The sequence below is a fragment of the Gadus macrocephalus genome, chromosome 3 (assembly GCF_031168955.1).
Source record: "Gadus macrocephalus chromosome 3, ASM3116895v1".
Taxonomy (NCBI): domain Eukaryota; kingdom Metazoa; phylum Chordata; class Actinopteri; order Gadiformes; family Gadidae; genus Gadus; species Gadus macrocephalus.
In genome coordinates this window covers 19,922,427-19,933,988 of record NC_082384.1, presented here as the reverse complement: position 1 = coordinate 19,933,988, position 11,562 = coordinate 19,922,427, and the positions used below count along the sequence as shown (strand labels likewise).

At 40.0% G+C, this 11,562-nt stretch overlaps 1 protein-coding gene and 1 long non-coding RNA gene across 2 annotated transcripts in view; one reads left to right on the top strand and one right to left on the bottom strand.

The window, feature by feature from the left end:
* Positions 1-11,562, bottom strand: part of LOC132454467 (complement C3-like) — a 105,506-nt gene that overhangs the window by 41,516 nt on the left and 52,428 nt on the right. The gene's annotated exons all lie outside the window — the stretch shown is intronic.
* LOC132454511 (uncharacterized) lies at positions 702-4,163 on the top strand. The gene is made up of 8 exons (XR_009524943.1): positions 702-825; positions 1,203-1,306; positions 1,619-1,678; positions 1,813-1,875; positions 2,784-2,843; positions 2,948-2,977; positions 3,150-3,288; positions 3,422-4,163. It is a non-coding gene; the product is annotated as an uncharacterized LOC132454511 (long non-coding RNA).

Sequence of the window (11,562 nt, the reverse complement as noted above, 5' to 3'; positions counted from 1 at the left end):
TGCAGTTTACCTCCCCCCCCCCCCCCCCCCCCTTTATTTATGTAAATATCCATAAATTAATGATCATTGACTATCAACCGTTCTCGGCTTAGCTCAGGAGGTAGGGCATTTGTCTTGTAACCGAAAGGTTGCTAGTTCGATCCCCAGCTCCTCCTAGCTCAGTGTTGTGTCCCTGAGCAGGAAACTTAACCCTAACTGCTCCTGACGAGCTGGCTGTCGCCTTGCCCCAAGACTTGCCCCAACTCTGAGCACCTTTAAAACAAGACTGAAGACTTCTATGTTGGCTATAGCTTTCTGCTAAATCTTAAATACATTGCACTTTCTAAAAAGTTTTTTTTTTACTTTGCCTTTATTTTCAATTTTATTACAAAAATGCCCTATTAACTTTCTATTTTACTCATTTCTTTGCATATGTATTCTTTAACTTATCTATTCTTTTATTTTATTGTATGACAATGTTTATGTGTGAAGCACTTTGAGTCTGCCTTGTGTATGAAAAGTGCTTTATAAATCAAGTTGCCTTGCCTTGCCTTGCATGGTTCACTCTGCCGTCGGTGTGTCAATGTGTGTATTAACCGATGTAAGTCGCTTTGGATAAAAGTGTCTGCTAAACGCCCTAATAGTAATTGCTCTCTGTGTTGTTTGGTTTTCTATTCAACTTGGCAATGTGGAAACCCCACACCCATAAACCTGCTACAATTGATTATATCCAATGCCAATTACATGGGCACGCCTTCTGCTACATTCTATAAATCTGAGAAAACAAACACATTATGGCCATGGTCAACGTGGACAGCCCTAGACACTACAGAGCTATCTAATAAGGTGAGTCCCTCCTAATCTTATTAAAGCATTTTATGGGATCATATGAGTTGAGAAAAGTATATTGGAACGGCAATAATCTTTTCATTGATAATAATTAATTTTTAAATTCATTAGCCTACATAGGCCTTCATTTGGTTCTGGGTTTCTCTCAAAAGATGTATACTGTTCCGATGTGCTAAATTAGCAAACAACCTCAACTCCAGTGGACCATCTAAGTTTTATCAACAGGCATTATGAACTTATAAAGAAATGTATAAATCGTGTATAAATCGTGTATAAATCAATACAGACATCATTGTTTTACTGTTTTTGTGTTCTTTTATTGTTTTTTGTGATGTTTTACGAATTATTTCAAATGTGTTTTCTCCATTCTCTAGGGAACTTGTCTGTGTCGTTTTCGATTGTGTGACTTAACTTCACAATATCTCAAACATGATGAATCCCGCTGCCGGTTATCCTTATCCTCCTGGCAATCCAATAGGTGAGAGGCTAGAGCACATTTTCCCTTCTCATGCCAGCTAGGAATGCACTAACTGGGTAACTGGCCGGTGTGTGTGGCTGTTAGGGACGATAATTGAGTGTTGCTTGGCTTTGTTTCATACCTGATGTCATCAAATCAATGTGCAGGAAAATAAGTTTGAAAACATAAATCAAAAAAATGAAAGTTGATATAGTATATAGTTATAGCTCACTAATAAGCTGTAGCTGATTGTGAGTGTACGATGCTTTGTTTGGCAGATGTCCATCATCAAGCAGTTTGGCAGCATTTTAATGAAGCTGAAATCGTTCACAGGTTTCACTGGTATGCCGGCTAACCCACAAGGCGTTCCCCAACCTCAGTTCGCAATGCCTGGTAAATACACTTTCACACTCATGGGTGCCAAAGACAAATGATGAAAGCATTCAACTTGGGACAGAAAACGGTACATTTAAGTAAATCATACATTTAAGACAATCATTCCTGATTGTCTTAGTTGATGTTTTCAGTTCAGCAGCAGCAGCAGCAGCCGGTTGCTCAAAATACAACAGTACAGGTCAATGCCGCCCCTGGTAAGTCCTAAATCACTTTCATGCTAACACAAAGAAAATAATATCAATATAATGGTTCATCACAAGTTGTGATACACAAGGTGTAAGGGACTGTACATTGATGATTTACTGTTACTATAGTTTGAAAAAGTGAGATAAAAGTAATAGATATGTGTAACTCCCGTTTATTTCCACCTTCGGGTTAACAAACACAAAGTCAAGGAACAAAAGGACAACGTTCCGTGTGCATTCCGTCCGTCTCCAGCTCTTATGACGCTCTCTCTGGCTCGCAGAGGGTGTCTCTCTCTCTCTCTCTCTCTCTCTCTCTCTCTCTCTCTCTCTCTCTCTCTCTCTCTCTCTCTCTCTCTCTCTCTCTCTCTCTCTCTCTCTCTCTCTCTCTCTCTCTCTCTCTCTCTCTCTCTCTCTCTCTCTCTCTCTCTCTCTCTCTCTCTCTCTCTCTCTCTCTCTCTCTCTCTCTCTCTCAAAACCTGACTGAATGACAAGCAGGCACATAAATACACACTTTCTGATTGGGTCAGATTGCAGACACCTGTCAGCAATCTGACCCCATCACCCCAGCAGACCCGGTGCTCCATACTCCCCCTGCAGGCCAGACGCCGCCCCACCTCCACAATATGGGTTTAATATGGATGAGTGAAAGCCGATATTTTGGGGTATAGTTATAGTATGATACTTCATTGGATTTACACCATCATCAAGCAGTTAAGCAATTAAGGTGTGCCTGAATCAGGCCTAGCAAAAAGCTACCACAAAGTTTCAAAGCCCAGGTCACTAAACTTTACCCTCATGGTAACACACACCAAATTTAATGAAAGCTTCCTGCAGTTTTAGGAAAATTGAATATTGAATAAAAAACCCATTTCAGATCTTTCTTCTTGTATTTTTAAAGTTTCTGTAATACTTTTCAGTTCAGCAGCAGCCTGTTGTCCAGCATACAAACATCTGCATCGATTCAGGGAACCTTCAAGGTAACACAAGGAAAACACTATGTCATTTAATGGTGTATTATTGACGAGGTGTGTACATTGATATTTCAGCCATCCATGACCTTGTTTTCTGATTTGATTCTAAGGTCAACCAAGGGGCCCTGAATTAAAAAATGGTAACTACTTTCATACACACAATAAAAAAAAAAGCATATAAGGCCTAAATAGGCTACCTTATTAATGAGATAATTTTATTGTGAGTTTAGTTTATTTTTACAAAAATTGATGTGAAGGAGCAGAGCAAGTGCATGTTGTTAACCGTGGGCGTCTCTCCTTGGGTCCAAACAGTCGTGGTGGTGGGGCCGGCGGCAAGGAGAGACCAGTAACGGACAAAATGTGCCCTTTGCGAGGCCACCTGTGTCACTAGTGTCACCTACAAGAATGGTGCACTTACCTGGGTTCTGTGCGGTGTGCTAGGAATATTGGGGTGAGTCCTTCACACATTTAGCAAACCATTTTGATATGCATTCTCACATCCATGTATTTTTAATTTTACAATATTAACAATTTAATCACATTTTAATTAATTGGATTCTATGCTTCTATTCTATTCTTTTTAGAATATGGCCATTCTGCTTGATCCCGCTCTGTTGTGATAGCTGTAAGGATGTGGAACATCGCTGTCCCAACTGCCAAAATGTCGTGCATGTACATAAACGCCTCTCATAGACGTCAGCAGCAAGACACTTACTGGAATGTATGCGATACCTTCTAAATCATTATAGCAATGATGTTTATCTATGTAGCCCTTCATATTAAAGGAGAAATCCGGTTTAAAATGGATCTGGGATATGTTTAAGATGATTACGAGATGGGATGTTCGTTTGGGAGCACAAAAGCACATGTAAACGCATTCTTAAATAGGCTGTTTTTAGCCGATTCTACCAAAACGCTATAAACTAGGAACCATGGGGGCATCTTGTCATGGTAAAAACGAAAACGTTATTTCAAACAACTTAAAAGGCTAGATGTAGCCTGACACTTCTTTGATAGTATAATATGGGTCTTAAAATATAAAACGAGTCATTGAGAACTTTGTAAGTGTACAGATTGTTTATTAAAAAGTACATTTTATACACACAATACCATCAGTAGATCACCCGTCGACGCCATTTTGTTTTCAAGACTCGATAAGTAGATTGACGAACACAGAGATTGTGACATCCGTCAGCAACACACAAGCTCTGTGTTCGTCAATCTACTTATCGAGTCTTGAAAACAAAATGGGGTCGACGGGTGATCTACTGATGGTATTGTGTGTATAAAATGTACTTTTTAATAAACAATCTGTACACTTACAAAGTTCTCAATGACTCATTTTATATTTTAAGACCCATATTATAATATCAAAGAAGTTTTAGGCTACTTCTAGCCTTTTAATTTGTTTAAAATAACGATTTTGTTTTTACCATGACAAGATGCCCCCATGGTTCCCAGTTTATAGCGTTTTGGTAGAATCGGCTAAAAACAGCCTATTTAAGAATGCGTTTACATGCGCTTTTGTGCTCCCAAACGAACATCCCATCTCGTTATCATCTTAAACATATCCCAGATCCATTTTAAACCGGATTTCTCCTTTAAGTGGCATAAATTAGATGGTCTGTGTCAACTGTTGATTGAATTGTCCAGGTTTACAAAGACACATTGGTTGCATATTGGGGAGTTTTAATTCACACTGGTTAACATAATCATAACTTTTATTACTGAAAAGCACTTTAAATCTGATGATTTGCTTATTCTTTGAATTTGTATGCACTTAAATGATTCTTAAAATTTTTGGCTTACATCTTGACTGTTAAATCCACTTGCTGTAAGTTGCTTTGGACTGAAGTGTAATGCAAGGAATGCCGTCTGCGGTAGAGACAGGAAAAATACAGCTTGCATATCTCAGGTTTGAGGATGCGTTCAGGCCATCTATGGATCTTGAGGAAAGAAAGTTACTAAACAGGTTCTCCTGGCTCTGTGAGCATTGATGACACACTGAAGGGAGTTTCAGTGTGTCATCAGAGTTTTCTCGGAACTGACACTGGGTGTGTGGGTTATTGTTGTTTTGTGTTTTGCATCCTTGTTGTGTTCATATGCAGCATTGACTGTAGGCTACTGATGAGAAACTTTATACAGAACAAAGCAGTTTACACTCTCTGTGCTCATCTGATCCATCAGTTGACTGACAGAGCTTTGTCCATCATGGTTTTATTTTTTACAGGATTCCATCAGAGATATTCAATGTCTGGCAGGGAAATTATCATATTTTTCTTGTCGGACTATTTTTGTAAGGTCGTTGAAGAAACATCTATGTCGTAATATAACAGTTGGTATTCTTGAATCCTAACAAAAATAAAATAAACGCCCCCCCACTTCGCGGCCGTCTTTCAGTCCACACTCCAGTTACATTGTCATACATTCTGCTAATCCTAGAAACCCAAAGCATTAAAGTCATTGTGTGGACAGCCCTACACCGCTTACAGAGCTATCTAATTAGGTGAGTATATATAAGAGGAAGATTGAGGACCACTTCAGCAGCAACAACTCACGGCAGGTGTGGCAGGGGTGTCCAACACATCACAAACTACAAGTCCAGCAACCTCACAGTAACCAACGGTGATGCCTCACTATCTGAGGAACTTAACTGCTTCTTTGCCCGCTTCGAGGCTGAGACACTGGAGGTGGCTCCATCACATCCACCAGCCCCCAGCAACGACATCTTCACAGTGCAGGCACATGAGGTGAGGCGCATACTACGGGCAGTGAATCCTAGGAAAGCTGCTGGACCGGATGCTGTGACGGGGAGAGTGCTGAGAGACTGCGCAGAACAACTGGCTGATGTCCTCACTGATATGTTCAACCAGTCCCTGTCCCAGTGCAAGATCCCACCCTGCCTGAAGTCCTCCACAATCATTCCTATACCAAAAAAGACTACTGTCAGCAGCCTCAACGACTACCGGCCGGTGGCCCTTACGACAGTCATCATGAAGTGTTTCGAGAAACTAGTCCGGAGCCACATCACAACAAGCCTGCCAACCACTTCTGACCCCCACCGGTTTGCATACAGAGCAAACAGGTCTACAGAGGACGCCATAGCCACCGCGCTCCACACCACGCTGCAACACGTGGAACATCAGGAGAGCTACACCAGGCTGCTCTTCATAGACTTCAGCTCTGCCTTCAATACCATCATACCAAATAGACTGCTCACCAAACTAATGGCCTTGGGTCTTTCACAACCCATCTGTTATTGGATCAAAGACTTTCTGACAGAGCGCTCCCAGAGAGTTAGAGTAGGTGCCCATCTTTCCTCGGCACTTAGCATCAGCACCGGCTCCCCACAGGGCTGCGTGCTGAGCCCCCTACTCTACACTCTCTACACCAATGACTGCATCCCCAGCCACCCCAGCAATACCATCATTAAGTTTGCGGATGATACAACAGTGGTGGGGCTCATCTCAGGTGGGGATGAGACTAAATATAGGGAGGAGGTCCAAAGACTGTCTACATGGTGTGCGGAGAACAACCTCATCCTCAACACCTCAAAGACCAAAGAGCTGATCATTGATTATAGGAGGAATAAGCCGGACATTCAGCCCATCTATATGAACGGGGAGAGTGTGGAGAGAGTCTCGGACTTCAGGTTCCTGGGCATGCACATTCAGCAGGACCTGACCTGGACAATAAACCCCTTTTTTTCTGAAAAAGGCCCAACAGAGATTTTATTTCCTAAGGATCCTCAGGAAGAACAATCTTCAGGAGAAAATGCTGATATTATCTGAGCTTTTATCGCTGCATCATTGAGACTGTCCTAAGCTACGGCATCTCGCTGTGGTTTGCCAGTTGCACTGCAGCTGAGAGGAAAGCGCTCCAGAGGGTCATAAAAACGGCACAAAAAGTAATTGGATGTCCTCTTCTCTCTCTTGAGGATGTGTACAATAGACACTGCCTCAGGAGAGCTCATAGCATCCTGAGAGACTCATCCCACCCAGGCCATAACCTGTTTGAACTGTTGCCCTCTGGGAGGCGCTACAGGGCAATCAGGTCAAGAACAAATAGGCTTAAAAACAGTTTCTACCCCAGAGCTGTTATTTCTCTAAATAATGCAGAATTATAATTGACTGCATTATCATACCAATCTGACCTTTTAAATTGGCTGACATTTTAAAATGTATATATTTTTTTGAGCTCAACATTCTAAATTTATTTTCAAAAAAATACACTCATTTTCTCATTTAGTTTTTGTTTTAAAAGCACTTATTTTGAGAGCCTCTACCCCAATTTCGTTGCACTTTGTGTAATGACAATAAAGAGATTCTGATTCTGATTCTGAGTCTCTCCTGATCTCATTTAAATTTAAGGGATCATGTGAGATTCAAGTTGACAAAAGCCGGCTTATTGGAACTAATCTTTTGATTGAGACTAGGTCATAATTTTTTTTTCTTCATTAGCCCACTGTTAAAAACTCAATGAACAATATTATAACCTATACAATGTAAACACTCTCATTAATATCTACTGTATTTTTTTGATTCACGCCGTGTTCAGTAGAGTCACAGTCATCTCCTGTTTAATAATTGACCTGATTTGTGATGATGTCTAATCTATGATCTTGTTGACATTAGTTGACTTGGCCACTATCTTTCACATCAGATCGATGGAATGGCCAGGGGGTCACAGTCATCTCCTGTTTAATGATCGATCTGATATGTGATGATGTCTAATCTATGATCATGTTGACATTGGTCCTCAAAAAGTTGAGTTCCCTCAGCAGATTTGGATTTTCCAAGACAACATCGCTTCTAGAAACAGTTTGAGGAACCATCAGCAATTTGGCTTCGTCATCTGGAACTGTATCGATAGAATTTCCCAGCTCATTTTCAAGCATTCTTCGAATGTTCTGCTTTGCCGAATCCCCCAGGCTTGTAACTCCACCCGATAGCATGAATGATGTGAGCTTTGTGACCAAGAAGTGACCTGTACAACTGTTTTGTTGGTTATGATATCAGTTCTGATATACACGAAAAGGTCTTTATAGCCTTCCCTTCCAATCCTTTCATACTCTTCATCACCATCTGTTCCTGCATTGTTATCTTGGTTCTTGGGCTCCTTCTTCTTGATTATTGTGTACTCCTTATAGAATGAACGATGATAGCGGGCCTCTGCAGCAACTACTCTGCTTGTTACTGCTAGAATCTTTTCATCTCTTTTTTGGGTGGCACATTCTCTTAGTGTTTGGTCAGCATTTAATGTTACAGCTTGTGTACGTTTTTCCCTTGACTCGCAGCCCTTTACAAACTTCTCTTTATTCGGGAAAAAAACAGATTGGATGATATACTCTTGCTCCATCTGTAGATCTCCTACTTGGTCTTTCTGGTAAGCTATTCTCTCCAGCTTCATCTGTAATGTTTTCTGTGGCTTTCCTTCTCAGAGTCTCTTATTCTCTTTTTATTGTGAAGAGGAACCAGCATTTTCTGTGATAGTGAATTATTGGGACTTCTTCTTCTCCAAGGTCTTTAGCAACGTCTGTAATAGGGGCATAGTTTCTCACTTTGGCTGCGTCAAGCAACGTTTTCCAGGATTCATTGTCTTTAAGACCAACGATTTCATCATCTTCTTTTGATGTTTCATGGTGTATGATACACACTTCAGATTATTTGTACTGGCTTTCCATTCTGAATCCAGATCTAAATCTCCTATACTCCGTTTTATTTTGCAGGAGTATCCCACCATCACAGTATCTAAAAAGAAAATCACAATGCTGGTGATGTAAACATTACAGGTTAATGAACAATTGGTTGAACCCAACCCATCATAACATAAGCTTAACCTGGTGTCACTTATATCCTCTTGGACATGTTGGAAGATGTCCAACTGATGTAGCTAGCTAGCCTGCACAGAAAATATCAAGCACCATATTATAGAATATCGTCAATATCACTACCATGAGCCTAATGCAGATATACACCGGATTCCAAAGTGCAATTCATCTTAGGGAGTAAGTAAGTTCATGAGCTGAAAAAAGTAATTTCGCTACCACCCCTGCACTGCTATTGTGAATTTTCTAGTACTAGGGGTGTATAACTTGCCAAAAAACACTAGGAGACTTTCCCCCCCCCAAATGATACCGATGGCCCAAATAAGTGAACCAATCACCTGTTATTCCATGAGTAACACCTTGCTGTTCCTCAGCAAAATTTTAAATCTAGGTAATTTTTTTTTAAAAGAAGTGTGATGTAAAATATGTATCGTGAGCAACACCTCTGTACAAACTCCAGCGTGGTAGTTGCTTCTACCTGATATTAAATTCTAGCACAATGAGCCTAACAGTTTGATTGCAATTGTTTTCAGCCTTTCATTAGACTTCCATCAAAACCCAGGACGTGGGAGGGTGGAATACTGCCCCCTTACCAGGGCCAAGTGATCACAACAATAAGTACCCACGATTTACAGTAGTTCTAGAGAATAGATAGTGACAAAAATAACTAATCAGCAAAGAAAAAGGGCGTCCTCGACCAATGTGAAAACCAATGTTTCCCTGTCTCTCTTACTCTCTATCTACCTGTGGTATGGCACACTCAATGGAGTCGATCATTAGTATTTACCTGTAACACAAAAGAAAATAAGATTTGCATTTTGCCTCATGTCATAAAAAATCATTAGACAGTGGTATCACCAATGACTTTCAGGGATAAACCCTTTTATATCCATAGACCGTTAACTATAAATTGCATTGCTAATGCATTAATAATAACATATTGGTTTGCTAGGGGATAGATTAGTTAAATGACCACAGTAAGAAAATAATAAACAAAAGTTTACAAATAACATTGGAATAAATCTAATAGGGCACAGTTGTCAAGGGGCGGGATAACTCGAACCCTACGTAATACCTCCGCCATGAACCACTGCGTCTCCTCTGGCTGTAGGCCTACTTCTCATCTACTGTTTCATAAACTTACTGCAATACAAAACGTCTTCATCTACAAATTTAAGACCTAAACATGAAGTACTTATATTAACACACCACTTAATTCATGCTTATATATCTTATCTTGTCACAGCACGCAACGTTAAAAAAATTGCAGGTTAAGTGGGCTAACCGGAGATGCTTGCCGAATCTGGCAACCATTGTTAGCGTTGCCAATGTCATTTGTGCCATTGATCTGTAAACACAATGTGTTGCTATTCAGATTATATATAAAAAACATACATTCAAAATACTATTTCCATAATAATAACAGACAAAAACGTTACGTTTCTTGATGGTCCAATGCAAATAAACAGAGAGAGAATGTCGACCGTAGCATGTTACTGTGAATGTATACAGTAGTTATGTTATTACTATGTGTTTGTTTAGTTCATTTAGTGTGTTTATTATTCGTTGATTACTTTATTTTTTGGCCTATTACACAGTACTATACTTCTATTGACGATAATAAAATGTGCAGAAACCCAGTAAATGACTGGATTTCACAGCCATTCTGTGCTTTGAATGAATTGTCATTGACTTTCAACTGCTCCCTGTGTTGTGTGGTTTCTACATTATTAATAAGATATTCTATAACTTGGTCATGTGGAAACCCATTACCCACGAGCCTGCTACAATTAACAATTATTCGTCAAAGGCGAAGTGAATAGTGGGGAATAGTATTCAAGGCGCCTGAGGTGAATAATTGTTAATTGTTAGCGGTTTGTTTGTTTTTATTCCCTGATGAAAATTATTCCCTAGATGAAAACAATATCCAGAGTTTGAGATCTCAATCTTGGGATATTGCCCAATATCCCGAGATAGCGAACCAATGAAATAGCGCCATTTTAAGAGGTTGACGTGTAGCATAGAATAATTTATTTTATCCAATGCCAATGACAATACTCACACCTTCTAATAGGCCTACATACTTTTAATCGGAGAAAGCGAAAGCATAAAGTCATTGTGTGGACAGCCCTACACCTTACAGAGATATGAGGTGAGTCACTCCATAATCTAATTAAAAAAATGCAAGGGATCAATTGAGATTCAAGTTGAGAAATGCTGGCCTAATCTTTTGATTAAGAATAAGTCGTAACATTTTTTTTTTAATTCATTAGCCTACATAGGCCGTCATTTTGTGGTTCTGGCTTTCCCTCAAAATATGTGAACTGTTCCGATGTGCTAAATTAGCAAACAACATCAACTCCAGTGGACCGCCCACTTTCTCAACAGGCGTTATGATCTTATAGAGAAATGTATAAATCAATACAGACATCATTTTTTTTATTGTATTTGCGATGTTTTATTCTTTATTTCAAATGGGTTTTCTCCATTCTCCAGGGAACTTGTGTCCTTCTCGATTTTGTGAGTTAACTTGACAATATCTCAAACATGATGAATCCAGCGGCCGGTGGTTCAATCTTTTCTGTAGCTCCCCGCTGTAAGATTTATAGCATGACATACAGATGTCATACAGCATACCAACATTTGACAACAGGGAGCACTATTCTGCTCAGCACAGCACCCCTGGTCCGAGTCTGAAAAAATAGACCGACCACCCCAAATCCATCCTACCCAATGTAAGCATTTCACAATGGGGGAATGGAGACCTCCAACATCCTTGTTATCACTGCCACATTTTATGTCTCTGGTTTTATTGAAGTATTTTAAGTTACATTTTCTGTAACTGAACCACTATCATCTCTGCTTGGGTTGTTTGAACCAACCTTGCACCTACCTCCC